Source organism: Macaca nemestrina, chromosome 13 (genome assembly GCF_043159975.1).
Source record: "Macaca nemestrina isolate mMacNem1 chromosome 13, mMacNem.hap1, whole genome shotgun sequence".
NCBI lineage: Eukaryota > Metazoa > Chordata > Mammalia > Primates > Cercopithecidae > Macaca > Macaca nemestrina.
Window position 1 is genome coordinate 57,458,384 of NC_092137.1, and position 13,148 is coordinate 57,471,531.

General features: G+C 34.3%; 1 long non-coding RNA gene across 7 annotated transcripts in view; it reads left to right on the forward strand.

The window, feature by feature from the left end:
- The window catches only part of LOC105465074 (uncharacterized), a 234,945-nt gene that overhangs the window by 40,461 nt on the left and 181,336 nt on the right, over positions 1–13,148 (forward strand). Inside the window, exon 3 of one of the 7 annotated variants that reach the window (XR_011611745.1) lies at positions 5,926–6,045. The exons of the other annotated variants lie outside the window; for them this stretch is intronic. This is a non-coding gene — a long non-coding RNA (uncharacterized lncRNA). The remainder of the gene's footprint in view (positions 1–5,925; positions 6,046–13,148) is intronic. 7 annotated transcript variants of the gene reach the window in all.

Sequence of the window (13,148 nt, forward strand, 5' to 3'; positions counted from 1 at the left end):
TGGGGTATGAGGTTAGAGAGACGAAAGGGAAATAATAATCTATTTTATGTTTAAAGGTGACAGAATATTGAAGGCGAGAAGAACATCAATAACAATAATGCTTGTGGTTGTTCTTGGTATCCATTAATGCCCTTAATAATTAATAAGAATTTAACGACTAAAAATAAAGCAGCATTTTTCTGGGATGGTTGACTTTCGGTAAAGAAAAAAATTAACTTTGCCTCAATTAAGAAAGTTACTTTGCCTCTCTTTTAAACAACCCTAGTCCCTGCTTGCTGGCTGATCAATTCTTATCTTAATGTCTACTCCAGCTGATTCTTCTTTTCAGTTCTAGACTCTGATCTCCTTGAGAACAGCAGCATCACATTCATCTTTTGTTTCTCCCTTCTTTGCAGTATCCCTGGCATATAGAAGGCATTCAGTCAATATTGATATTAACTGAGCTGAAAGCACCCTATCTTCACCTTGATCTCCTGGCTTTCCAAGCTAGGTAAAATTAGACATAATCATTACATTCTTGTAAAAGCATAGACTACAGTACCTCAGAGCCTTAAGCAATCCACTATCATTCCACAAAGAGGTAGCATTTTGCATACAAAAGAAATTAGCATATATTAATTTAAGATGGCTTAATTCAAGCAGCAAATATATTTGAAAGCATAGTAAAGCAACAGCATGAACAACTGTTTTGCACCTGACATATTGATAGAAAATGAGAAAGCTTTACCCCTGAAATAAAATGCTTAATCTCAGCGTCAGTGTTTTGTATATTAAAAATCTTGACATGAATATTGAAAAAATTATATCCTTGAAACTATTAGTAATCATTGTAACTATCAGACCATAGGAGAATGTGCAAGTTGCTGCTAAGTACATGGCAAGTTTTTATCGTTATAATCAGCTAAACTGCTTAAGTGAGTGATACCATTTAAATTAGGAAATTAAAGCTTGAATTATTTTTCTGAAAATTTTCTACTACTTCTTAAAGAAGCTAAAGTCTTGTTCGATGCTGGAATTCTCCATAGCCACTGATTGTGTGCTGTTTACAATCAATCTACAATTTGCTTGGCTGCTTCCAATAAAATATTAATGCAATCAAACCTATAATGTTTTCGTTCACAGTCATCCTCTTCTCATGGGTCAGACTATAAAGCTCTATTATTAAAATAAGCCAAGTATTTGCTGTTTAAATGCATACAGGTAACTTTGGAAATCTCATCCTAAGGAGTTCAAGATATTCTTTTTCCTTTGGACTAGGACTTCATTTTCTAGCTAGATAATTTTCATCAAAGTATTTATTGTTAATATATAGTTGACATAGATTGTCTTAGGCAATATGGAAATTATTAAGGGGTATAGGATAAAGTTCTGACATTTATATATGACTACAAAGACAATAATACACATAAAAAGGTTGAGAACATAAGACAACATGTTCTTAAAACAATGCTACATGCTGTCATTTCGGAGGAAGGGGGTTTCTCATTGAGGGTAGTGTCAGAAGAGGATTAGATACAGGACATCAAGATGAGTGACAATTGAATGTAAACATCCCTCCTACCAAGTGGCTCTTATCCTGTCCTTTACTCAAAACTAGATAGCCATTGTAAAAACAGCTTAAGACGGAAATCTCATTTATGTTGAAATAACTATGTATCAGATTAGAGAATTTGGTGTACTTGAGCTGAAGTCTTTAAGACTGGAAAGTAAACAGATGAAAAGGTAAAGAAAATAAAGGAAAAAGAAAAAACAAAAACAAGAAACCTTGGAGAATGATTTTCCTGGAATAAACAATCAGGGGTAGGGTGAAATAAAACTGATGAACAGACTCTGGCACAGATACATTTACATTATTTTAATCAGAAAAGAGATTTTATCTCAAAAATAAATCCCACGAAGTTCTAGATGGTGATGGAAGAGCTTTGATTCTCAGACATATTTGATGTTATAGTAGTTCTAGGATTTCTTTATCCTGGATATGACTAGAGTGATCCTAAACTTCCTCGAGAAGTTTCATATTTAGTAGAAAGACATCCCAAAACTCACTTCATACTGGGTCCCACTATATGTAATAACTAAAGGGTGTTACAGGTTTCAACTTTCCATGCAGCTAATGGGTCACATCAGTTAAACAGTTTCTTGTTTCATTAAATAGTCTGATTGATTTTGATGCAACAACTAATGGCTTACCATGCATTCTTTTGGCTTATGTCTCAAGCCAAATCACTATACATGCACTACCAGAACTGAATACAACAAGCTGTGTTCGTTGATTATTGAGCAAGGAGGAGCTGTGTCACTTAAAAAACAAATTTTATGGGTCTCCCTGAGAAGAAATGTAAAGAGCTAGCTTTTGGTTTTTAAACAGAAGCACTATTGATGCTTTGTTATTTTTTGTTTTCGTTTTTGAGATGGAGTCTTGCTCTGTCACCCAGGCTGGAGTGCAGTGGCACAATCTGGGCTCACTGCAACCTCCATGTCCTGGATTCAAGCTATTCTCCTGTCTTAGCCTCTTGAGTAACTGGCATTACAGGTGCCAGTCACCATGCCCAGCTAATTTTTTAAAACTATTTTTAGTAGATGTGAGGTTTCACATGTTGCCAGGCTGGTCTGGAACTCCTGACCTCAAGTGATCCACACACCTTGGCCTTTCAAAGTGCTGGGATTACAGGTATGAGCCACTGCTCCCAGTCACTATTGACACTTCGGACTGAGTAATTCTTGGTTGTGTCTCTGTGTGGTGGTGAGTGGGAGTGTCATACATTGTAGGATGCTGAGCAGTGTCTCTGGCCATTACTCACTAGATACCTGTTACCCTGCTTGACAATCAAAACTCTCTCTAGATGTTTGAAAATTATTCCCCTGTGGGCTAAATCACCTGTGGTTGAAAATTACTGGGTGAGAGAATAGGAGAAAAAAGAAAAAACACCAATGTAGGCATTATGAGTTCAAGTCTTAAGTTGACTTATAAAGCAGATTGTATACCCTTTTTTACAAATGATCTTACATTATTCGTCTCAAAAAGGAGGATATAGTTCTCAAAGGGGTCCAGGATGAGATGAATAATACCATCGTGGGTATTTGGGTGTGCATGCTAGAAGCTTGAAAAACTTTTTTTTTTTTTAACGACCCACTTTCATGGGTCCCCATTGCCCCTTAAAATATAGAAGAAACCAGCAGTGAGTCATATGTTAATAATTTCTGTCTTTACCACTATATGCATTATTATCAGCTGATAATCTCTGGATTTTTATGAAGCTTCTGGCATTTACTCTGAGTGGAGCAGAAAAAAATCATTTTACTTTTGTTGAAGAATGAGTTTTTGTGCCATGTGACAAGAAAGGAGTTATGCAGCATCATTTCAGAGTCTGCAGACCAGACATCTGAAGATGTGAGATGAATAAGAATAACTGCAATTATATAAGATCGGACTAGAAGACACTTCAGAGCCATGACAGGAGATCTCCCAAACTTGACAAGGGAAACAGGTCCCAGAGACCTCCAGTGTCTACTTTTAATAGTCAAGTTACCCTTCCCTTTGATTTGCATACGGATTATTCAGGCATCCCTGTGGTATTACTATATGTTTAGTAGAAAATGTTAGTAATAGCATATACTCTTTCTTGGCATACCAGCAGGAAAACTAGGGATAGTCTATAATCCAAAAGTCCTTAGGCCAAAGCACTCAGTCCTGCTTCTTGTGCTTTTTGGACTTATGCAGTGTTATTTATCACAAGCCAATATTAGAGTTACATTTGGATTGGTGGCTTTAATAACTTGAATTTCTCCCATTCATATGTAACCAAGTCCTTTTGGTAAGCTAAGGCAAAATGATATAAAAGTTAATATAATATGCAAAATCAACATTATGAATTTCTTCACTGTTTGAAATGATGTCATGATAAATCTCAATATTATAAAAGTATTTCTGGATATGTCTACTTTAAGTGAAGTCTTTTGATAAAAGGTAAAATGTCTTAGTTTAAAATATCATGTGAATATCTAATTTAATCTCTGCCTACTTGCCTATTCAGTACATTTGCATATCACCATAGGCACTGTGAAAATGATTAGAACAGTTTGATCCACAAATTATTCCCTTCTTGCTAATGTATCTATCATGCTCAACCTCCCTGCTAGTTTCCTAAATTGAGTCCCATCCTGGTCAGCCTACTCATAAGAAATATGATTGACAGCTGTCTTCTCTCAAACTTCTACTGCTGGCCTGTTTTCCTTCCCCCTTTCAAAAATGTGCTTCCTCAGTCTAAATTCCATTCAGTCTAGGGATTCCTTTCTTCCTCATTGACAAACTCCCCCTCCCTATCTATCTTCTTCTTTTCCTTTATTGACCCAGCATCTCACATTGAAGACATGTCCCGTTGGGACTCTGGTGGAAGGAATCCCATTCACTTCTTTAAAGCAATACAGGACTTTACGGTTACTCATCTACATTTCTGATTTTGATATCAATTCATTTACATCATGCTTTCCATATTCTTGCTTTAATCACTCCTACATTCAATGAATAAATCTCTCTGTAATAACAATTTGTATGGAAAGGAAAACAAAAACTTCTACCTGTTTTTTATTACAAATTTAATAACACAAATAATAAAGCTAATTTTTTTGGAGACTGCACAAATAGACATACATTGTAAAGAAAAGAGAAGAGTTTAAAGAACAGATATCAAAACCTCAAGAATGTAGACAAGAGGAGAGTGAGAGTAGTAGACGTATGTAGCATGTATGTCAAACAGGAAATATATTATTTTAAATATTTATTTTAATTTTATTTTTTTAATTTTTAATTTCGTGAGTACAGAGGAAGTGTGTATATACTTATAGAGTACATGAGATGTTTTGATAAACCCATGCAATGTGAAATAATAACATCATGGAGACTGAGTATCCATCACCTCAAGCATTTACTCTTTGTGTTACAAACAATTCAATGACATTCTTTTAGTTATTTTTCAATGTACAATTACGTTATTATTGACCATAGTCACCCTGTTGTGCTATCAAGTGGTATGTCTTATTCATTTTATCTAACTATGTTTTTGTACCCATTAACTATCCCCACCTCCCTGCCAGCTCCCCACTACCCTTCCCGGCCTCTGGTAACCATCCTTCTACTCCCTATGTTCATTAGTTCAATAGTTTTGGTTTTTAGATTCCACAAATAAGTGAGAACATGCAATGTTTGTCTTTCTATGCCTGGCTTATTTCACTTAACATAATGATCTCCAGTTTCTTCCATGCTGTTGTAAATGACAGAATCTCATTCTCTTTTTATGACTGAATAGTATACTTCCTTGTGAATATGTACCACATTTTCTTCACTCATTTGCTGATGGACATGTAGGTTGCTTCCAAATCTTAGCTATTGTGAACAGTGCTACAACAAATATGAAATATATGGTATTCAAGTGTTACATATTTTTTATTTAGTTATATTTGTATCTATAAAGTTCAGATCCAAATATTCCTGTCTGTAATTAAGAAAGAGAACTGTGAGTAGTCAGGGCAAAAGAAGAAACTGTATTAAGAACAGGAAGCCTTTTGCAGATGGCTAAGCGTATTTACCATGTAGAAAAAGGGTCCAACAAACTGTTCTAGTATGAAGGGTTAGCAACATGCAGCAAGAGCAGCATTTACAGAACAGATGCAGTTTCTCCTCCTCTGAGACATACAGCCTCTGGATGACCATGCTAGCAACAGTGCACTGCCAACCAGTCATACGGAGGAAAACAGTAAACTAAGAGATGACATTCCTTGAACAAGCTTTGATGGATTACATGAAAACTGAGGAAGTGCCAAGAAAAAAGTAGGAAGTGGGAAGTAAGGAAAAAAAAAAAAGACCTATTAAATTGTGTGCTAACAGTTGGAGACTTATGGCTGTCTATTATTTACTTCAAATCCCAGGTCAGGGTGTAAATCAAGCTGTTTAAGAGAAGACTTGAAGAAACTGGTAATGTACAGTTATAAAAATAGAAGACCTTAAGAGCCATCATCAAAGCTAAAGGACTGTCATAAAGATGAGAGGTGAGATCAATCAGTACCCATCTTTCAAATCATTCAAGGGACTTTCCTGCTCTGAGTTATGTAATTTGGAGGCCCTGAATATCTCAAATATACAAGGAACAAATGTGTTAAAGAATACTCAGACACACCGGTACAGCTCAACCCATAAACCACACATCTATTCTGACTGAGTCTTTCAGGCCTCTAGGAAGTTCCTTACCACATCTCTTGCCCTATATCTTCAAAACAAAGAACAACTGTTTTTGGAATTTTTGAGGGTTTGGATTGTGCTACTAACTTTCTTTAGGGCACTGTTTTGAACTATAAGGAGCTTTTCAGCTTTGGAAACACTTGGGTAAGGGACGAAAAAAAATTAACTTGTGAATCCTTCTTTCCAAAGGCAAGGAGGCAATACATTCTTGAGTAATGAAGTATGTTTTGCCAGTCACATCATGCATTTGTTTCCTCCATGCTTCTCTTATTGTTCCAGTTTTGGATCTAAGAGGTAATAATCACAATAAAAGATTTGATTTATTTTATACAATATATAAGACGCAGTTTTTAAAAAGGTAAAACAAGAGGTGATCTTGAATTTATATTTTCCACATTATTGAGTATAAACTAATTTACCTTTAATAATATCAGTGAAAACTTAGCAAAAAAAGCTAACAGTTCTGAATTATTTCACTATTAAAATGATTAAAATGTTTTTAAAATTTTAGAGAAATTTGTTTCCTAAATAGATACAGCATGGGAAAAAAAGGAATACAAATATTATTTCAATAAAAATAAGATAATTAGAACAAGAAAATCAACACAATTTCTATGACTATGAAAGATAAGATTCATGAACATATAAGCTCAACACTTATTTCTATAGGGAATAACATTTTCTGGCAATTATAGATCAAAGTATATAAAGAAAAAACAAATTTGGCAACATATGCTATTTCCATTTTTTTAATACTCTACTGGCATTGAAACATTTGAAAGAAGAATGGAAACAATAATCTATGAAACTAGATATTGCTCTAAGTGATGGTGAAAACTGCAATCTGAGATAGCAATTTATAAAATGAAATTACAGTATTTTGTAATATTTTCCGTGATGATGACATTTTAGTACTTGCCACCTCATCACAAAATTTGAACAATATTATTTCAGTTCTGTGGTTTACATCTTTAACTACCAATTTAAGAAATTTATGGATAATTTTAATGGCTAGTGTCTCAGTGGGCTAAAATTTTCTATATTGAAACTATAAAAGTAAAATAACTAGAGCTATAATAGTAAGAGCTGTTGGAGGCTGAGAATGGTGAGAGGGATTATCTACAAAGAGGCATGAGGGAATTTTTAGATGATGAAAATATCTAACAACTTCATTGCTTTGGTGACTGCATGACTGTAAACATTTGTCAAATTCATCAACTGTACACTTAAGAAGGGTGAACATCACTATATGGAAATTATACCTCAATAAAGTTTTCTTATTTAAATAAATAACCCCATTAAATAAAACAACCTCATTAAAAAGTGGGCCAAAGAAATGGACATTTCTCAAAATAAAACAAAGTGCCAAGAAACATATGAAAAAATGTTCTATATTAGTAACCATAAGACAAATGCAAATAAAATTACAATGAGGTAATATCTCACATCAGTCAAAATTGCTACTACTAAAAAGTCAAAAACCAACAGATGCTGGGGAAGATAAAGAGAAAAGGAACACATATACAGTGTTGGTGGGAATGTAGATTAATTCAGCCACTGTGGAAAGTGGTTTGGAGATTTCTCTAACTAAAAACAGAACTACCATTTGACCCAGCAAACCCGTTATTGGATATATATCCAAAAGAAAACGAATCGTTTTACCAAAGACACATGTACTAACCACAGCACTATTCACAATAGCAAAGATATGGACTCAACCTAGGTGCTCATTAATAGTGGATTGGATAAGGAAAATGTGGTATCAACACCATGGAATACCATGCAGTCATTAAAAAAATTTAAATCATGATCTTTCAGTCACATGGATGCATCTGGAAGCTATTATCCTAAGCTAATAATGCAAAAACAGAAAAATCAAATACCACACATTCTCACTTATAAATGGGAGCTAAACATTGGGTACTCATGGACATAAGGATGGTAACAGTAGTCACTGGGGACTACTAAAGGTGGGAGAGAAGGAGGGGCCAAGGGTTGAAAAGCTACCTTTTGGGTATTATGCTCACTATCTGGATGACAGGATCACCCATACGCCAAACCTCAGCATCACACAATATACTCAGGTAATAAACCTGCACATGTACTCCCTGAATCTAAAATAAAAGTTAAAAAAAAGCACCCTCCCCCCCACCAAATACCAAATAATTATCAGTTAGTCTATAGCTTAGCGATTCTAATATGCTGAGAGGAAGACATACATCCACAAAAATGGAGGACTAGCAAAGAAAATAAAAATGAGAAAAAGAACAACACCAAATTAATGTTCACTAAGACTATGTCTCAAGAGTTATGTGCCACATATTATTATCTATGTACCTTGAGAATCTGTTACTGGTACTTGAGTATAAGCTTTAGTGTAATGTGGTAATTACCTTGGCTTCCAATTTTTTTATTAAGAAGTTAGAAGAATTAAAAAGAAAGAAAATATTCTCTCTACCAAGTACACTTGGTGAAAAAAAAAACTAACAAAATTACAGGCTATAGCACCATACCCTCAAAATCCCCCAGAACAGACTTGAAAAGCAAAATCAGAACAACATTACCTTGGTATAGATTCTGAGTAGTACAGTGTGCCAATGTTGTGGGGATAAAGAGGTAATAGTTTAGATGCATACAGAAGTTTAATGTTAATTTTTTCATAAATGTTCTATGTCATGAATATTCATGTTGAAATAACTTTGGAAAGTAAATACAGAGAATAAAATCAGTCAGAGTATTATTTATTCTACCTCACATAATTCAATGGTACAGAGTAGGGATTATAAATGCATATACTTCACTTTTTCTGTTAGTGTAAATAATTCAATCACCTTTCCTCATAGTGAGTACTTTGTATACTTCCTGGGTTTTGGCTCCAGAGCAGATAAACTTTAGCAGAAAACTATGCTCGTCTGAAAAATTAAATTTATTTAATGAATGCTACTTTCTATCAGCTTTTTCATTTTGAGTTTATATTTTATCTGAAATATCTCCAAGGATATCGTTATTGTACCTTTCAATTTGCTACTAGCAGTTGTCATTGTATGACTATTATTATGATTGAATTAAGGTGATAATTACTCTTTTTGTTAAAAAACTGATCTTAATTAATTGGTGTTATTTATTTCTTCTTTTCCTTCTCTGTAATATTGAATATTTATCCCTTAAAAATCTGTTTGTCTCCTCTAAATAGACACACATACACACTCTTCTGCTACATCTGCCAGAGTGATAGAGAGGAAATAACAAATTCATCAAGATAATGGGAGAAAGTCTAGAATCTCTACAAGGCAGTATTTTTTCTAAGTATTAAAAATAACAAAAGTCTGAAAGGTTTATATCCACAGAAATTTATTTTTATTCTATATGTGAAAAAACCAGCATTGTATCTTGAAGCTGGTTGAATGTTTTCTTTGAATTTTGTGAAATATCTGCCTGAGTGGAAGCAGAGAGGTGAAGATTAATAAGTTGAGATAGCATCTGAAAAAGAATGGCTGGAATAATCAATAAGAAAATAAAGTACAGGTACCCAGGAAGGGCACTAACTAGACTGAGTTGAATTTCTTTTTTATATCTGATAGAGTGGAGCAATACAAAAATTCTCACAGTTAGTATTACTCCTGTCACTACCACTACTGTGGTTAATGTAAGCAGTATAACATACAATTATAGCACTAAGGATGATTCTACTTATCATAATTACCATAATTAAATACTGAAGCAATTATGTATTTGTGGTACATCACATAATTTATTATTAATCCACATGACAACTCTATTAGACAATTTTCTTATCTGCTTTTAAATCTTGAGAAACCCGAGGTGACTTAAGATTCCTAGCCTCTCATCACTTGTAAGATGAAAAGTGTTTATTTGCCTCTTTGTAGTTGAAAATGTAATGAATCAATTGAGGAAGGCAGAGAAAGTTTATGTCCCTCAATGCTTTCAATATAAATCTGACACCCAAAGAGCAGCTGATAGAAATTAGGAAGGACAAGAATAATTAAGCACCTAAAATATATTTACAAATTTAATATCCACAGTAACCCTTTGAGGTAGGTACTGTTATTATCCTCATTTTAAAAATGAGAGAGGTGAGGCAGCAAATTAATAAACCTGTAAACTGAGCGAGAATAGGGAGATTTAAAAACACATTAGATGAACAATTTAAATCTTCCAGACACAGATATTTAACCCAGCAATCTGGCTTCTTGAAATTACAAGTGAAAGATCGGGTACATGTACAATTCTGAAAAGCATCCATATCAGATTTTTCTCAGAATTGCAAAAATGACTTGTGGAAAGGCACTTCTAATTTCCAGGCTAAGACCTTTGACTTAAGCTAGCTCAATGTGGAGGTGCTATGTGCTACCCTGTGAACAGCACTGTGAAATTCTCTGACCTTGATTATAATGGTGAATGGTAAACACAAAGTCACACATGATCAAAGAGATGTTACTTTGCCTAAGATGAAGCTTTTTTCTTTCCGGTTATTTTTCTCAGGACCTATTTCTCAGGGTGCGATATTTGTGATATCTACAGGGATGAGGAAATTCAAAATATTATTTTATATCATTTTCTGCTGTTTAGAGGAAGATGCCAGAGCAACAGTCTGTTATCAAAATTAAAATGACTGGTCTATTATGCTGGGCCTACAGGTGTTCATATGCTGTAGAACTATATTAAAACATCATATGACATTTTCGTATCCTCAAATATCTCTCTTCAGTTTACCAGTTTCACCACTTTGCAATCTTAACAAGAAAAAAAATGGTAGTTTTATCCTAGAAAATAATAACAGAGAGAATTTTAAATAAAAGGAAGCAATCATGTCAATAACTGAGCAAATGAATGGAAACAAAAAATGACAGGTGTCCATTAAACTTCAATATGATCCATTGGTGATTTAGAAGAATGGAAAATCAACAAATACCAAGACTGAATAGAGAACAAGAGATAACGATGTAAAGAGAGAGAGCAAATCTATATATTATATATTATATACTATATATTATAGTATATAATCATATACTATATAGTATATATATTTATATAGTATATAATCATATACTATATAGTATATAATATATAAAAATATATATACATATATATATATATATTTTTAAGACAGAGTATTGCTCTGTCCCTTAGGCTGGAGTGCAGTGGCACAATCTCTGCTCACTGCAACTTCCGCCTCCTGGGTTCAAGCAATTCTCATGCTTCAGCCTCCTGAGTAGCTAGGATTACAGGAGTCCACCACCATGCCTGGCTAATTATTTTTTCATTTTTAGTAGAAACGGGGTTTCATTGTGATGGCCAGGCTAGTCTTGAACTGACCTCAAGTTATCTGCCTGCCTCAGCCTCCCAAAGTGATAGGATTACATGCATGACCTTAAGTCTATATTCTTCTTTAAAATAATTCTGAAGGGGTAAGAGGTGAAAGAGATCACTAGCTAAAAATAGCAAAAAAGCGAATATAGTTTAGTTTCTTGTTGTTGCTTTTGTTTTTTTCTTTCTTTTTTTGCTTTTAATGTTGGGAAAGTTCTGCACATAGAAGCAATAGAAGCTGCAGAGAAAAGAGACTGACTGCTGAAGACAGCCTGGAGGAGGGCAATGGGTGTCATCCACAGCAGAGGGTCAAGATAAATTTTGAATGACAAGAGGGGCATTATTTCCAACGAAACTAAAGTAAAGCCGAGAAAAGATGACTGAATGGAAGTATATGGGGAAGTTTGTGAGAATGAGAGGGTTTAAGGGACTTAACATTTAATGGACTCAATAGTCATTGGGAAATAAGAGCCAAGGACATTTTCTGATGGTGAGAAGAAGGTGAGTTTGGGCAAGGCTGAAGGGAGTGGCAAAGGTATAAATTGCTTGAAGGGAAGGACTTCTAAAAAACAAAAAGGAATATTCAACTAAGGCTGGAGATAATGAACATGTAATGGCTTCAGGACAATTTATTTTTTTCTCCAGGACTTAGTAACCTGGCTGTAAAAGAGGAAAGGAACAGTTGAGTTTATAGGAGATTGTTGTTACTTTTTTGAATGCAATGGGCAAGTACTTTTAGGTTACCTGTGCTAAATATCGGTAAGGACAATGAATGAGAAAGATAAATTCAAGTACCTGTAGCTTTGGTGTCTAATGAGTGGTGTAGGGGCAGAAGCTGTGTTTGAGGAACATTCTAGTTTCTCTGAAATCACACCTGGTACTTTTATACCTAACTAGCCAGAATTACAAAGTGGTTACCTGCATGGGCACTGTAGTCAGAATGCATTGTTTCAAGCTCTGCCTCTGACACTTACCAGCTGTGGAAAGCATGATCTGTTGCTTAAATTTTCAGTTTCCTTACCCTTAAAATAATAAAAGTAACTGTACAAACCTCACAGAGATTCATTAAATTAATACCTAAAATATCGCCTGCTTGATCACATTAAGCATTCCATAATTATTGTTACTAATTAGATTTTATGACCATCTCTTTCTCAAATTCAATACAGTTTCCAAATAATAAAAGCAGAAAGTTAAAAATATGGAAAATGAAGACTTTAAATAACTATTTGATTTTTTCTATTAGTATTATAAATAGTACATGGAGTACTTCTTTTCTCAATTGCATTAACAATAACATGAGAATAAAGTTCAGGGTTAATTTTTAAAAAGCAGTTAGTTTGCTGCACTAGTGACAGAACCTATTATCGCCTAATGTCGAAAGGCCCGCATATGCTAGGTAGAACAGGGTAGTGAAATTTGAAGGGAATGCTTTTTCTTCTCTAATTAGAAGCAATGAAGTGCTTAGTGAAGGATGTCTCATTCATTCTTATGCACCCACTCATAGGACAAGTGAATATACAATCAGTTCGTAACTCCCCAGTGTTCCCTATTGTTTCATTTGACCACTGGTCTTGTGAAAGGG